Consider the following 17552-nt stretch of genomic DNA (forward strand, 5'->3'; position numbering starts at 1 on the left):
TAAAGGTAAGCTAAAATTTCTTGAAAAACAGATGACTGTCGACACTGATCTTTTCCTTTCAGCGACAGTTGGCATGGTAGATGCTTATTTGTCCAAGAGCAAAGGGAAGGGGAAAGCCGAGTTCACTCCAATACAACATGTCCCAAAGCAGAATTCTTGGCCGCAACTCAAGCTTGATCTATTTTCAAACGAACCACCTACAGAATCGTCGGGACCGGCCGTAGTCGAATCTATGTCCAACTCTAGTGTAAAAGAAACTAATGGACCAATGGTTTTATGTGGCTATTGTAAAACATGCGTCGTCCTAACCAAGCCAAAGGAGAAACCAACTCAGGTTCCAACATCACTGCAACCATCCACTGTTGCAGCAACACCTTCAAAGCTACTCAACGTAGGCCAGCACCAGAACGTGTTTGATAGGCTCGGCCCTCAAATACGAACGGATGGCCTAACTTCAGCCAAACGACGTCTTAGTTTCGACGCACCATTTTATAATGACGATTATTACTCGCATAACTCCAGTGGCTCAAGTTCATCGACAAATAAAAAAACATTCAAGCTACCTGAGCCACGAGACCAATGTTGGTATAGTTACAATTCTCCTATCGGCATGTATACTGCATTATCCAAATCTTAAAAACATCGATGCCAATGGATAGACTGCATGGCTCGATGATAGGCTACTTCAGCTACCAAATGGTAGCTGAAAAAAGCAGCAGGAAGTGGAAATGACCGACAACCCCCGACAATCATGGACGAATTACTATAAGGAAAAAATGTAATTGATCGTGAATTTGAAACCACCCTTGAAGAGTCCGACAAGCGCATCAAACTCCTCCTTCGACCTAGGGAAATGAAAGCCCGTTTCGAGCATTTCAGAAACGAAGCCGAAAGCAAGCTTCCCTCATTACCCCTGCAAGAGTCGTTAATAAGAGTCCGATGGAATCTGCACGCTCCATTTCTTAGAGAATCTTTGGAGTACATGCGATAATTTCACAAGAAATATTCTGCCAATAACTTGTATGGCCTACCCAAAGCTTGTCAAGAAGCCCTTGAACTGGCCCTAAATTGCTGTGATGCTAAACAGATTATTCAGAAAACCATTGATCCAGCAATGAAGGCCAGGTTCCAGCACATACGCGAAGCTTAGGCCCTCGGCTTTGAGGTCGACCCGTACACAGACATAGACACTGCCGAGCTCCTTTTTTCTTTTGAAGACCTTCAGTATTTACGACATCATTTTGAAGTCTTTCCAACCGTATCTCTCTTCAGCCTTTCGGCCGATGAGAAGGATCGTGTGGCACGATTAGATGCCTACTTAGACATAAGGGATACCCGAATTGCCTATAAAGAACGAGCCTATAAAACATTGCAGGAACAAAATCAAACCTCAGCAACGAACAAGCTCGAGGACTACATCCAGAATGAAACAGGTCCAGTCGATATACCACAAGACCAAATACCCAATACGGTAAAAGCTGATCAGGTCGATGACGCTCCAAAGCATACTACTACACTCGATAACTAAGAGGACGACGCCCAATACCTGATGGGCCCTTCAATCCTTGAAAATATGGAAATTAGCATGGTCTATGTTCTACTTGGTAAGTTTCAACCAACCACACACCAACCAAATTTCTTAGTTGGGGACGTAGTTGTCGAGGAAGTGACACAAGTCGATTTCATCGCAACCGAGGAAGATGGGCAAGCCAGTAAAGATGACAAACTTAAAGCAGTTCTAGTCGTACTATTTATCCATTCTTCTTCCGTTAATCTTCAACATTTGAAATCGCTGTATGTTACGACTCATATTTAAGGTTATCCAATCTCTAAAATCTTTGTCGATTGTGGGGCTACGATTAATATCATGCCCGTATCCGCCATGAAGGCACTACGACGATCTAACGACGAACTCATTCCATCAAGAATAACCATGAGCAGTTTCATCGCCAACAAATCCCAGACCAAATGAGTGCTTCATTTGGAGGTAAGCGTTGCAGATTGTAATCACATGATCCCCTTCTTTATTGACGACTCTAAGACCGAGTATAATGCATTACTCGATCGGGATTGGATCCATCAAACAAATTGCATTCCATTTTCATTATATCAGGTTCTTATCTTTTAGGACGACAAATCAGTTGTGGTTCACCCAGCTGACAATCAGCCGTTTGAAGCCAATATGATTCAGGCACGGTATTACGATGATTACATCGGCTATATTACCCTACAGGGTTTGAATGAAGAATGACGGCCGACTAAAATTTCGGTACAGAAAACAATCAAGGTAAGCACCGATACTGTCCATCAGGATTTGGCGAGACTTGGGTTGGTCGATCTGATCACAGACACTGATGTCTACAGATAGCGAGGACAAATGTCGGGCCGCGATTTCATCTACCATGGAACGACTGCTGGCCCATTGGTATGCTATTTCCAAGCAACCAAATTCGGGCATAAATCTAGTCGAAATTTTGGCCGAATGAGACAACGGCCCAGTACTCTCACTAGACAAAGTTCAGGCTACACTAGCCAAGCTCGAGGATTGTCAACCTCAAGTCAAAGATCTTTTAGAGGAAATAAATGTTGGAACGGCCGAAGACCCACGGCCTTTGTTCGTTAGTGCTTTGGTACCCCAACATGTAAAAACCGAGCTTTGTAATTTGCTCAGAGAATTTAGGGATTGTTTTGCTTGGAGTTACCATGAGATGCCTGGTTTAGATCGAACACAAGTCGAACATGAATTACGAATTAAACCTGGGTGTAAACCATTCTGCCAACCCCCTTGACATTTCTCAACCAAAGTGCAACTCGGCATAAAAGACGAACTTGTTCGACTTTTAAAGGCTGGGTTTATTTGGACAACTCGATACATCAAATGGTTGACAAACATCGTCCCAGTTTTAAAGAAAAATGGTGTCTTGCGTATCTGTATCGATTTTAGAAATTTGAACCTTGCAACTCCTAAAGATGAATATCCAATGCTAATTTCAGATTTGTTAATCGACGAGGCAGCAAACCACGAGATCTTATCTTTTATGGACAGACATGTTGGTTATAACCAGATTTTCATCGCTGAGGCTGATGTTCATACGACCGCATTTTGTTGCCCAGAGGCATTCGGCACATATGAATGGGTCGTCATGCCATTCAGCCTCAAGAATGCCGGTGCCACATACCAACAAGCCATGAATACTATTTTCCATGATTTGATTAGTACTACCATTGAAGTCTACATTGACGATGTTGTAATCAAATCATAACGTCGGCAGACACATTTGGATGATCTTCGTCATGCTTTACTATATATGCACCAGTACAACCTTAAAATGAATCCCGCCAAATGTACTTTCGGCATATCAACCGACAATTTTTTAGGATTCCTTGTATATCATCGTGGTATCAAGGTAGATGAAAATAAGGCTCGAGCAATCATCAATGCTCCACCCCCCCCCCCCCCCCCGACGACTAAGAAACAACTACAGTCGTTGCTCGGCAAGATTAACTTTTTCTGACGATTCATTGCCAATTCGATCGAAAAAATGAAAGCCTTTTCCATGCTCTTGAGACTTCAGGATTCTGATATCATCGAATGACATGCAGAACACCAAGAAGCGTTTACCTATATCAAGGTCTCCTTCACGACTCCATTTGTCCTGGTCCTAGCACGACGTAGCAGACCTCTTAAACTGTACATCTTAGCAACCGAATAATCCATCAAATGCCTTCTTGCACAAGACAATGATGCTGGGCAAGAACATACCATTTTTTATCTTAGCAGAAATCTTAAACCATTGAAGATTAATTATTCTGCCATCGAGAAGCTCTGCCTGGCCTTATTTTTTGCCGCATCAAAACTTAGACATTACATGCTCCCGTCGGTCACTTAGGTCATTGCCCAGACCAATGACATTCACTACATGCTTACTCGGCCAATAGTAAAAAGTCGAATCAGAAAATGGACAATGGCACTCTCTGAATTCAGTTTACAATATGTGCCCCAGAAAGCTGTCCAAGGCCAAGCATTGGCCGATTTCTTGGCCCAACATCCTGCACCATACAGTTCTGGGGGCAATGGCATTGAAATCGGCATAGTGGAAACATGTAACAATTACTGGATGATGTACTTTGATGGCTCTAGTACTTCGGTCTCGGCTGGTGTACAGATCGTTATTCAATCCCCAAATCACAATCGCTGGTACTTTTCTCTCAAGCTCGATTTCGACTGTACGAATAATCAGGCAGAATATGAAGCCCTTATCAGTAGCCTCGGTGCCTTACACGATTTGCGGCCAACTCACGTCCTTATTCTTAAAGATTCTGAACTTGTGATAACCAACTTAATGAGACTTATCGTTGCATAAGTTGCACTCTGGCGCCCTATCGCATGGTGGCTAGCTATTTGGCTAAGTCTTTCGACGGCATTACTTTCAAACACATTTCATGTGTTTGAAACACTGATATAGACGAATTAGCTCAAATAGTCTTTGGAGCACAACTCTTGGAAGACAAACTAGCTCGAGAAATACATGTGTCACAACGAGCACACCCGACTTTGGTTAATCAATAAGTTCTCCAATGTGATTGCATGATCCTTACACGAGTCATGTCCTTACCCTTGTTGTTGGAGCGGAATGACCTTATAGAGGTTTGTGCAGTTGAGGCAATACCAGATGACTGGAGCAAGTTAATTATATGATATCTCAACAATCCTAATGGCAAACATGATCATAAAACAAGGTTTCATGCCACGAATTATGTAACGTACCAAAATGAGTTGTATCGCAAAGGCGAGGATGGTTTATTATTACTATGCCTCGGCCCGCAGGAGGCTGCTCAAGCAATCACAGAGGTTCATGAAGGAATCTGCGGGGCTCATCAATCCCAACGAAAGATGCGATGGTTGCTTCGTCAACACAGTTATTTCTGGCCAAGTATATTGAAGGATTGTATTGAGTTCGCACAAGGATGTGTACAATGTCAAATTCATGGGCCTCAAAGCCCAATGGGATTTGACTGTCAATCCCATTAACTTAAGTTGTATGACAACTTGAAACGCAAAGGGCCTCAAAGCCCAAGGAACCCAATATGGTTGGCCATAAGAGTGAGGGGTTGTAAACTTGGCTTAATTGCAAGTTTGCCACTCCATTATGAGGTGGTATAAAGGCAACTTTATAGCCATTTCATCCTTAGGGTTTCTTTTGGAGAAAAGATGAGAACAGAAGCTCTCATTTTCTCTCTAGGAGGCCGGCCACCTAGGAGAAATTACTAGCATCTATTTCATCCAAGGTCACTCATCTCTTCATCATTGTTTTCCTTGGTATGGAGACTTAGAGGTTCTCTATTTTGGGAATTTGAAGAATCCATTTTACCATCCTCCTCCAAGAAATTCATGGAGCTAAGAAGAAAAGAATGAAGGCCATCTCACTTGGGTGATTAGCCTTCGCTTATGCAAAGATAAATCAACAGAGGTATAAGATTTCTCAACTCACTTTATTTTGAGTTGAGTCTTGGTTCACCATAACTACTAGGCTTTGAATTTCATAGGTTAAGTTTTGTTTTTTAGTGCATACAAGCATGATTCTGCCTTTAAATTATTAATAGCATGCATAGATGTTGCTCAAATGAACTTGTTTTCATAAATATTTCCTTCACATTTCACTGTTATTGTGGCCTATGTACCAATTCATTGAAGCAACTCGGGGCTATTTTCTGGATTCAAGTTCATGGTGTTCCCAGAAATTTGTGCACTATCAAGAATGCTAGGGTGCTTGGTTCAAAGCTTGGGTTGGTGCTTAAGATCGGAAACCCTGCTGTGACTGGGTTTCGTGGCTTCCTCTATGTTCGAGTTGATCTAGATGCTACAAAACCCCTGCTTACTAATTTTACTATGCCATGCTCTATCAAAGGTAATTGAACGTGCTTCCTGAAATATGAAAATCTTAAAGATTTATGCTTTGATTATGGCTGGTTGAGTCACATTCGTAGGTGCGAATAGAATGTTCATGCAAGAATGGATGGTAAGAATAGATATAACTCGGATTACGGGCATCTGTCATCTCCAATAAGTTAATAAGTTTACTTGCCTCTTTTTCGACCAGGAATTTCAAGCATCGGTGACCAGAACGAATACACAGTGGCAGCGAAAATAATGGATGATGCCATCAGATGAGGTAGCCATGGGGACCTGCAATGGGCAAACATACGAATGATGGAACCTAACATTCTCTAGGATGTCAGACGTACGTGGCACCTTCCACCCTGTCCAGTTGGGTATTGAAATGACAATCACTGTAAGTATGGTAAGGTAGGGTAGTATTGACAATGTTGATGTGTCCACTGGTAACTCTAAGAAAACATCTCTCATTGACTGGGGCAATATAGACAATCTGGAGAGCTTCGAAACCCACTATCGTAATATGATTCTTACATTTGCTATTAATGGCTCTCATTGGATAAGAACTAGTTAGATCCACAAAAGGTCCCTCATTGGGCCTTTAACAATGCCCATGGTCTACTAGATAGCCTAATTGGAAATAGCCCAACCCCAGTGGGTATGACTGGGCCTAATGGGATGTTAAAAATTCTTGAACTTGAGTGTGATAAGTCTCTGCCTGGCCTATCTGTTTGATTGGCGCATTTAATTCTAGTGTAGCTGAGATTTTGCCACCTTTTTAAAGGGATAACTCTTCACGTGGCATGATTGAGAACTCTAAAAAGAAAGAGCGTGATGATTCCCATCTCCCAATAGTGGAGAAGAAACTGAAACCCCACTCCTTTGTTGAAAAATTTGCCCATAATGCAATTAATAATGGGAAAGGCAAGAGAGGTAGAGGAGGAAAAGGTCCAAAACATGTGGGAACTAGGAAACCTATCTAAAAGAATGTGGATTTTAATCTTCAGGATGTTATTGTTAGTCCCTCGAAGAAACTGGAAAAAGACGAGGCGCAAGGGATGGTGGGAAGGAAGAGTGTGACTTTTCTTAAACAGAAGTAATCAATGAAGGTTGGCAAGTACCAGCCCCGCCGAACCCAATGTTAATCTTCAATTGGAACGTTCGTGGGCTTGGCAACTGATGGACGTTTCAAGACCTGAAAAGTTTTCTTCAGGATAAGAAGCCGGATTTGGTCTTCTTATGTGAAACGAGAATGACTACGGTTTAATGGGAAGATTAAAGAGATGTTTAGGTGTGAAATAAGTTTTATGTGTCCTGCATGAAGGTAGATCTGGTGGTTTATGCCTCCTATGGAGATGTGGGTTGTCAGTATCTCGGTTCTCGTTTTCAATTAGCCACATTGATGTTTAGGTGTAGTATAAGAACTAGACAATGTTTCGCGTTATAGGGTTTTATGGCCATCCTACTCAGTCACTAAGGTACCAATCGTGGGAACTGCTACGTATGCTCAACGATGATATGGATGAGCTGTGGGGGTTTTAACAAAATCCAAAATACCAACGAGAAATAGGGGGATCGTATCCGACCTGCGGCACAAATTGATGAATTTAGAAGCGCTATTGAAGATACGAGGTTAATGGAATTTGATTTCTTAGGTTATGAGTTCACTTGGAGTAATAAGAGGAATGGCTCAGAAAATGTCAAAGAGGCTGGATAGGGGTTTCGGTAATAAAGTCTTTGGCAATCTGTTTGGTCCGCATACTTCATACCAGCTCATTGCTTACTCATCTGATCATCACCCGATCTTAATCTCAGTAGACAGACCCACTGGTGATTTTCGTTGGCGGAGAGTCGTCGTTTTCAGTTTGAAGAATTATGGACTACCTATGAAGACTATAATAAGGTAATCTAGAAAATGTGGTCTACTGAGAACACTATGAGTAGTAAATAAAAAATGTAAGCATAAGATCTTGTATCTTGGAAGCAGAGAAAGTTTGGAGATATTCATTATCGTGCATGTAAGTTTGAAGGAAATTGGATTCACTACAGCGTTTAGTTCCCACTGAAACTCTCCTCAAAATTTGCGAAGATGAGTTGGATTGATTACTGGAACTCAATGAAATCTATTGGCAATAAAGATCCCGTATCAATTGGACATGGTGATAAGAATACTTATTTCTTCATAAGCACTCCAACTATCATGCGAAACGTAATTTAATCTCGGGGATCCTTGATGATAGCAATGTATGGCAGCGTGATGAGGAGGTTATTTTCGATACGTTTGTTGATTACTATAATGGTCTATTTACCTCAAATCGGAATTGCCTTGAGAAGGAGATTTTCAATCTTTAAGTTCCCCATAATTTGCGAAATTATCTTGTTGTGCCCTTTACTAGGGATGAAATTGAGATGGCTGTGAAGAATTTTGGGCCTCCAAAATCTCCAGGGCCAGATGATATGCCGGCTCTTTTCTAACAAAAATTTTGGAATATTATTGGAGACGATGTGTGTAGCATATACCTGTCAGTTTTGAATGATAGTGGAGATGTTAGAGCTATGAATAAAACTTTGATTTTGCTATAATTCTGAAGGTCGATCTTCCCATGCAAGTTTCGGAGTTCTGACCAATTAGCCTTTGCAATGTTATCTACAAGATCATCTCTAAGGTTATTGCACTACGTATGAAAAAGATTATGCCCTTTGTCATATATGAATACCAAAGTGCCTTTATTCCTAAGAAAATGATTCTACATAATGTCCTTGCTGCCTTTGAAACTATCCATTGTCTGAAAAGAAGGGGAAAATAGGGTTGAAAGAAATTGGCACTCAAACTTGACATGGCCAGGGCATATGATGGAATTCCCAACTATATTTGTAACTTTGGTCACGAAGTGTGTTACCGCAGTATCATACTTTTTCCTTCTCAATGGTAGACCACATGGGGAGGTTGCCCTTTCCCGGGGCATTAGACAAAGGGATCTCATCTCCTCATATTTGTTTTTAATTGTCTTTGAGCGTTTCTCATCCCTGCTACAGAGGGCAGAGGAGAACTCCCTAATATATGGCATATCCATTGCAACAAGGGCCCCATCAATTAATCATCCATTTTTCACGGATGATAGCCTCATTTTCTATGATGTTCTTTATCGGAAGTTGGTGAACTAAAGAAAATTTTCCAGGTTTATAAAGGCGCTTCGAGAAAATGAATCAACTCTAACAAGTTAGCGGTTTGCTTTAGTCCTTCTATTGGTAATGATGCAAAACAAGTTATCCACCATATGCTTAATGTTCCTATTGTCCCCTGCCATAAACGATATCTAAGTCTCCCAACTATTGATGGCAAGGATAAAAAAAGAATGTTCTAAAACTTGAAGGACCGGATTTGGAAGAAGATAAACGGTTGGGAAGGGAAACTTCTATCTAAGGTTAGAAATGAAGTATTGATTAAGGCTGCTTGTCAGGCTATAACATCTTATACTATGAGCATTTTCAAGCTTCCATTTGCGAGTTGTAGTGAAATTTATAGCACTATTATGAATTTTGGTGGTCTAATAATAATGGTCGGGGGATACATTGGAAGAATTGAAAGCATATGTGTAAGATTAAAAGTCAAGGGGTATGGGATTTAGGGAGATATCATGCTTTAACCAGTCTTTACTGAGGAAACAAGGGTGGAAACTCCTGCAATTTCCTAACTCACTTATTGCAAAATTGCTTAAAGCCCGATACTTCAAGGACTCTAACTTTTTAGAAGCCCATATTGGCTCGTGCCCGTCTTATACTTAGAGATCTTTAATGTGGGGCAGAGATTTATTCCATCATGGGTCTCAGTGAAGAGTTAGTAATGACCAGTCTATTCAAATTTATGGAGATCCATGGGTTCCACATGAGAGATTCTTTCGAGTACATTCTTACCGTTACTTGCCACTTCACTCAATGGTTAGCTCTTTTATCTCAGATAATGGCCCTTGGGATATGGCTATGGTGTATGAAAATTTTGATCAAGATGAGGCAGATGCTATATTGTCAATTCCCTTGCTCGGTGACAAGAATGACCACCAGATTTGGCACTTTAACTCAAATGGTCGGTATATTGTTAAAAGTGGTTATTGGGCGACCCTTGTATATAGAGACTTGATTGATGGAGTAGAGACACATAACAGGACATCCTTGGACCAATTTTGGAAACAAATTTGGAAGGTGAAAATTATGCCTAAAGTCTCTCACCTTGTTTGGTGGGCCGCTAATGAGTGTATTCCTTCACGCCAAAATCTCTGATGGTGTCAAATTGTTGGCAATGTGACTTGTCCCCGATGCCTCTTGGACTTGGAAACTACTTTTCATGCATTCTATGATTGTAGCTTTTGCAAGAAGTTCTGGGAGACATTGGGTTTCCCTAGGTCGGTGTGGTGCTCTGGTACAGATATGACTATTGATTGGTTGATGGATGTTTGGGCTTCATCCCCTCCCCTACTTCTTCCTCTATTTGCAACTGGAATTTGATGGCTCTGGTTTTCCAGAAACTAACTCTTGTTTGAATCCTAATGTGTTGATCTTGAGGTGTTAATCTAGCATGTGAAGAACTATGTCGTGGAGTTCCGAGATGTTTCTCTCTCTCATCATATGAGCGTTCCTTTACAAGTTCAGAGTTCTATATGGCTCCCACCACCAAGATGTTAGTTCAAGCTAAACGTGGATGGTGCAGTGAACTTGACTGATGGTAGGAAGAGTGTAGGTGCAATTATTTGTGATTCTCGTGGTGGTCTTAAGGGGCTATCTCTATGCCTAGTCCCTGTTTTGTGTCTGTTTTGGCTACAAACGGGGCTTGAGCTTGCCATTGATGTATGATGGTTTCTCCTTATTGTTGAATCAGATTGGCAAATCGCCATCCAATTTATTACCCTAGATGAACCATGCGGTGCCTGAAGGGTTCTTTGTGGATGTGATTAGATAGCTATCTCAGAACTTGTGTCTGATCCCTCGGGCCATCCCCAGACATGCGAATGAAGTTGCACATCGGATTGTGCAACAAGGTATCCATGAACAAGATTTCGTTTTTTGGAATGAAGTAGGCCTACTGTGGCTCACTGATATTTTAATTTCAAAATTTGTAACTACTCAAATTTTTTGATATAGTCTTTGTTGGCTTGCTCAGTTTCTTTTCCCTCAATGGAATTTTTCCCAATTGGTTTTTTCCAGGTAAGGTTTTTTAGAGACCCTCACTTTGAGCTTGCATTTGGACTAATGAATGTTATGGCATTTCCTACCCTTGGTTACAAAATATTACCCTTTCAAAAAAAAAAAAAAAAAAAAAAAAAAAGAAGGTGTCACGACAACAGGGAGATCATGTGCCTGTGACACATTACCTTGGACTGGACTTTGAATTATAGGTGCTAAACAAGAAGTAGATTTACCCATAGTTGTTTTCTTTTTTATTGACCATCTCTCAATGGTCATGAATTTTGTAGCTTTCGCATTAGGTCCCACTGGGCGTGCCAACTCGTCGGCCAAACTCGGTTAGGGAGTAAAATGAATGTTGATGTGGCGTTGGGCACACTGATGACTTCTGAATCTTGTGACCGCGGCCAAGGAAAGAACACGTCACGGCCTTTGGGTTTTAGAGCCTGAAGACAAGGCTTCTATTTCTACAAAGTTCAATATTGAATTCGGCTTTCAGTATGCCAAATGTAATAACCCGGTAACACCTCACTTCGCCAGAAAGGTTGATGAGATGACCTCTACCAACAAGGACTCAGAATTCCTTGTTGATTGAGACTTGGATAGATAACAAATCAGTCTCGAAGAAGTGCTGTTTATTCAAACTGAAGGTGCTCCTTGGTCAGCTGATTCTACGACTCTAGTGCTGTTTATCCAAACTAAAGATGTTACCAGTTGCCTCCATAGTGTTGTTTATCCAAACTAAAGGTGTGTTGGCGAGAAAAAGGAAAACAAAAATCTCAAGGCCTTTGAGAGGTTTCGCGTAGAGTGAGAGTTTGCATAGGGTAGTTTTGTGTTGATTTAGAGGGGTCTTGAATGATGCACTCCCTTCTCTATTTATAGTAGCAATTTCCTTAATGACCAAGGTAGAGTTTCACTCGAATTAGAATTCCTTAACCTAATCTGAATAAGCCTCAGCCAATCCTAACTCCTATAAGATTCTAAACCAAGATCTTAAATCACTTAGATTCAACCTTTGACTCTCAGCATCTTTTCTGAATCGAAAGATCCTTAGCTTCTGAAGAATCCTTATTGTACTAGGATTTGACCACTTCACCCTTATCAAGACAAAATCATCTTCTGATAGGATTCGGCTGAAGTCTATTAGGCCAGGCCTAAGGTGGGAATATTCTAGATACTTTTTACTGGACCTAGAACAATCATGGGCTTGGCTCAAAGTATTATTTTGGATCCAAACAGTTACATAGAAATTATAATCCCGCAGTACCCAAGTATGACCATTAACATGGACTAGCCTACCATCCTCAATTCACCATTGCATACCTTTCTTTAGCAACTCTTGCCCCCATAAAATTGATCTCCACGTATAACATAGACCCAAGCCCAACTATGCTGACATGAAATCCGAATTTACAAAATAACTTTCCTTAAGCATTCTAGCAACCAACGTATTCGAAAACTCCAACAAACGTCATCCCTGTTTACACAAAAGAGCTTGACTGAAACATGATAATTCTCCAAAACCCATTCCTCCATCAATTTTGTGTTTACACATGAATTTCCAATTTTTTCCAATGAATACCTCGGCCTTCACCTTTAGGCCACCAGAATCTAGCAATTATACTCTCCAATTCATTACAAAAAAAAAAAAAAAAAAAAAAACCAATAGGAATCTAAAAGACGCTCATCGTATAAGATGATTTTCTAGTCTTATAGTTAACGGTTAAGTATGAATATTGGACATACTCCTAAGAATCACAAAAAATCGTGCTCCGAGGAGATTAGCCATATCTCAAGTCAAAACGACAATACTTAAGTAATGACTGGTCAGTACCCATTTTACTCACTATATTATGTGCCCTAGTAATATTGTAACACATGTTCATTTATACTTTCTCGAAGTATTGTAACCAAACACTAACTTTTCCTTTGAACCTGCGACCAAACACAACCTCACTTCTTCCTTTTGTAACTAAACACAGCCTCTCTTCTTCCTCCCTTCCTGCCAACGTCGCAAATCTCAACCCTCATCCCCAATCATTTGTCAAAGTTTCTTGCCCTCGTCGAGCACACATCCATTCCTTTCTCCAACCTTTTTTCATCGATTTGAGCCTAAATTTAGTTTGAAAACAACGTTTAATTTAAGGGTCAGGTGAGGAAGGAAACGAGGGAGAAGATAGGTTGGAATGGACAAGGGTGGGGTCAACGAAGGAGGGAGGTCATAAGAAGGTTGGAGAAGGAGGAGTGATAGGAGCATATTTACGCTATTTAGTTATGTTGTTTCCTTGCATTTAGTTACTTAATTACTATATATTTTAGTCTTTTAAGCTATTTTCGTACATTTTTAGGTCCTAATGGCAAAAGGAGCAAGAAAGTGCATTTTGAGGCTATTTGGAGCAGTTTTGGGCATAGATTGGATAGCTTAACTATGGAGCAATGTGGATGGACGAAATTGAAGTCAAGAGATGCTAGGAAAGGCTAAAAATCTGGAGAAAGAAGTCCAAATGCAAAGAAGATAAGGAAAGAGCAAGAAATAAGGAACCTTATCCAAATTTCCTTATCTTATCCAAACCTTATCCAACCTTATCTTATCTTATCCTATCCTAATCTTTTCCTACCTTAATTCCAACTTCAAAGAGGACTCCTTTTCACATTAAATCACCTAAATATCAAGTTCTAGAAGCCCTATTTTCGTGCATTAAGTTTATGCCACATGTAACCCTTCTAGAAGTTCTAGAATCTGCCACAAGGACCATTCCTTGTCCTCCTTGGAATCTAATTGAAAGTATCCTTGTTCTTTGGTGATTTGGAGTCCTAATTCCTCTCCTTTTCAGCCCAAATTCGTGCCTCCCCTTCACCCTATAAATACTTGATGCCACAACACTCAAAAACCACCACCCTCTACCACAAATTCACACCACACCATCCACCACACCTCAAGAGCCTAAATTCACACAAATCCCCATTGTTGGCAGCAAGGAAGGAAGGAGGAGCCACCTGGAGTGTTTCTAGGTGTATTCTATCTTTGTTTTTAATGTTTAAGTTTAATTATCTTTGTTTTGTAAACTTGTTTTAGCTAGGGGAGACTTTGAAACCATGATTATATTTGCAATATGAATTGATTAATTTGAGTTGTGATTTCATAAATTGTGAATGCAATTTACTTAACCGTTTGATGGATAACTTATTCTTGTTTGTTGATTAAGGGTGCACACTTAATTTGCATGCTTGAATTTGGTGCTAGAATATAAGGGAGTTTCACATAATCGTTACAAACTTATATTCACAAGTAGTTAAGGTTGTTTTCACAATCATGTTAAGTAAATTCCTAGCATGAGTATCATGATGTCATAGTTACAAGTGCTTTGTCAATGCTTATGATTTTCATTGAACGTAATGATCTTTGATTGTATCTCTATTATGATGTCATGTAGGGAACTTTTGAAGATTGCTTTGGGTTGTCGTATGATGTCATCCAATCCAATAACTTAAGGAAAATCTGAGGGTTAATTAGTGATGTCACGGTTAATCTGGGGTGTTGAGGTTCATGGTTTATCGAAAAGCAACTGGAAATCAATTTATATGCAAGAGTGTCATGTGTGGAGAATGACCCTCTAGCTATCTAATCATCCATAGTTTTTCCTAAATTCGTCCAAATCTCATTTAAGTCTTTTAGTTACTTGTTTTTACATTAATTTCGTCCAAAATCCAATCCCCTTTATTTAGTTGTGTCAAATCTGTCATATTGTGTGTTTTTGAGTATTTTGAGTCAAAACCAATTCTATTTTCGTCCAAATTGAGTCCTAGAGTCTAGTTTGAGTCTTTTTTATTGTTTTGTGTTGTTTTGAGTCTTTTAAGTTTGTTTTGAGTCATATAAGTTTAGTTAAGAGTCTTTTGAGTTTATTTAAGTGTTTTTAAGTTTAGTTTTATGTTTTTGAGTCAGTTTAGAGTAGATTAGCAATCCCTCCTAATCCCCGGCCTAGAACGATCCCTACTTATATCTATACTACAATTGTCAAAAAGAGGGTTTAATTTGTGTGCTATTATATATCACATCAAGGAGGCGGGGATAAAGCTGAGGAAGGGCAGAGTAAGAAGAGGAGAAGGTTTTTGGGATTTGTAGATTTGTCATGGCAGAGGATTGAGGGGGTAAAGGTAGGAGAAGGCTGGTGTTTGGTTATCAAAATAGTGAAGAGTTCGAGAGAGTATTAAATGGACATGTGTTAAAATTTTATTGGGCCACATAACATAGTGAGTAAGATGGGTAGTCAGTACCCAATTGTTGTCCAAGTTAAAATAATTATGTGAATAGTTGTTAGCTAAATTTAGAAAAATGTTTAAAATTAAATAATATTTTAATTATTTGTTGTTTGACTCACTCTTAGATCTGTTTGTAAACATGAAATTTCCTTCAATGAATCAAACAAAAACACATGTACAAAGTAATAAATTTGTACTAACGGATGAATTAGGTTTACAATCTTTGGAACCTCTTATTTGATCTTATGATGTGTGTAGTTGTTCCAAAGGTTGTAAAGACTTGATATTCGTTAATGAACATTGTAAAAGTTTAGCTTGTGTAGGAAGTAGCACATGTAGGCGGTGCTTAGTGGTTGTCAACACAGTGTTGTTTACTTATCCAAACTGAAGATGTGTTGACTAGAGGGTTATGATAATTAGTATTTTTCTCAAGCTTGTGAGAAATGTTTCGCATAAAGCTTTTTGAGTTGTTTGTTTAGTTGAAGAGGGCTTTTTATGTTGCAAAACCACTTCTATTTACAGGACTGAATTTCATGATACTCAAGTCTACCAAGGTAGAGTCATGATAGGACTATGCCTACTTGGCAATCAATTAGATATCCTCTTTTTATCCCTTTAATCCTTTCTCTAGCCGAAACTCAATTTTTATATGGTCTCAGCTTCTTTGACTTAAACTAGGATTCTGAACCTAGTGTCTCTGTACACTTAATTCATTCTTATATGGTCAAGCATAGGTTATGATCCTTAGAAAGATGTGAATCTTATCAAAACTCAGCCTAATCTTTAGCAATCTCAATTCAATTAGGACTCGACTGAGCCGAGCCGTGCTTGAGTCTGACCCCTTAACAGTCCTACTGCTATTAGGACTTGGTTGAATTAATGCTCTACTGGGCTGGGAGCCAATTAGCTTGAGGAATCATTATTGGGTCGAAAATCGTGGTCTTTCTTATTGGGTCATTTTTTTCTTAGCCCAAAACAAAATGTTAACTTTTTTTTTTTTTTGATGTCTGAAATGTATAGTTTTCATGATATATAAAGCAATTTAGGTTTTAATATTATCAATATAACTTGAAAGTGTCCCTAGTGTTGTACTTTTATGCGCAAACGGAAGCGAATTTTAACAAAGTATCAATATCAATGTTGTAGGTGAAAACTAAAACAAACAATCTTAAACTAACACAAGAGATTTACATGGTTCGGCGTAAAGCCTACATCCACGAGCAAAGTACGGCGAGGAATTTCACTAAACAAACGGAGATTATAAAAAGCGTTTAAACTCTTACAACCCAAATCCCACAAATTACAAACCCTAAACCAAATGAGTAGAGAACTCAAACAAATGGAGAAGATTCTCCCAAATTGCTCTCTATCTCACAAACTCACAAATTAACTCTCACGAAATTACCACACAAATGAGCCACGCGTTTGCCACGCACTCATGATTCCAAACGGTGACCTCCACCCTAAAACCCAATTAGAGAAAACTCTCTAAGCCATGGTGAGGCACACAAAATACACTAAACCTAAGGTCGTATTTATATTGCATAGGACTTAGGTTACAGTAAGAATCCTAATAGAAAGTAAATACAAATCCTAATCAAATAGGTAATTAACAAAATCTCTCCACCAAGAAAACCAACTAAGAAGTCAAAATCCAAACCCAAATAGGACACCAAAACCAAATAGGTAACACAAACCTAATTCTTTACATTATCTTAATTTTGAGCCGTAAAACCCAACACCTAGCAGATTAAAATCATGGCTTCCCCCAAACTTAATTTTGAGGAGAATGAGATAAGAAAACAGCAGGACTGAGCACACAATCCCGTGTTGTTTCAAAAAACCATTTGTCCACAATCCAATCGCCATGATGGTCTTTGGCTACATATTCAAAAAAATAATTTTCATTTTGTATGCCATTTCTTTAAAGTAAATCATTTGCATATCATTCCCCTTCCTTTCATATATCGTAAGCATTTATTATTGGACAATGATAGAAAGATCAAATTTTAAACTAAATTTACAAATCAGATGAAACTAAATTTGCAAACTAAATGATATGTCACTAATAAGAAATAAGCACATTAATCATCATTAAAGTAATAATTCATTCATTTACATCCATATCATTTGGTTTACAAAATTTGGTTTAGAAATTTGGTCTCTCTAACATTATTCTTCACTATTTATTTTTTTTGAACAAACGATATTATCTTCA

This window comes from Pyrus communis, chromosome 7 (assembly GCF_041283825.1).
Source record: "Pyrus communis isolate YQ-2024b chromosome 7, ASM4128382v1, whole genome shotgun sequence".
Classification (NCBI taxonomy): Eukaryota; Viridiplantae; Streptophyta; class Magnoliopsida; order Rosales; family Rosaceae; genus Pyrus; species Pyrus communis.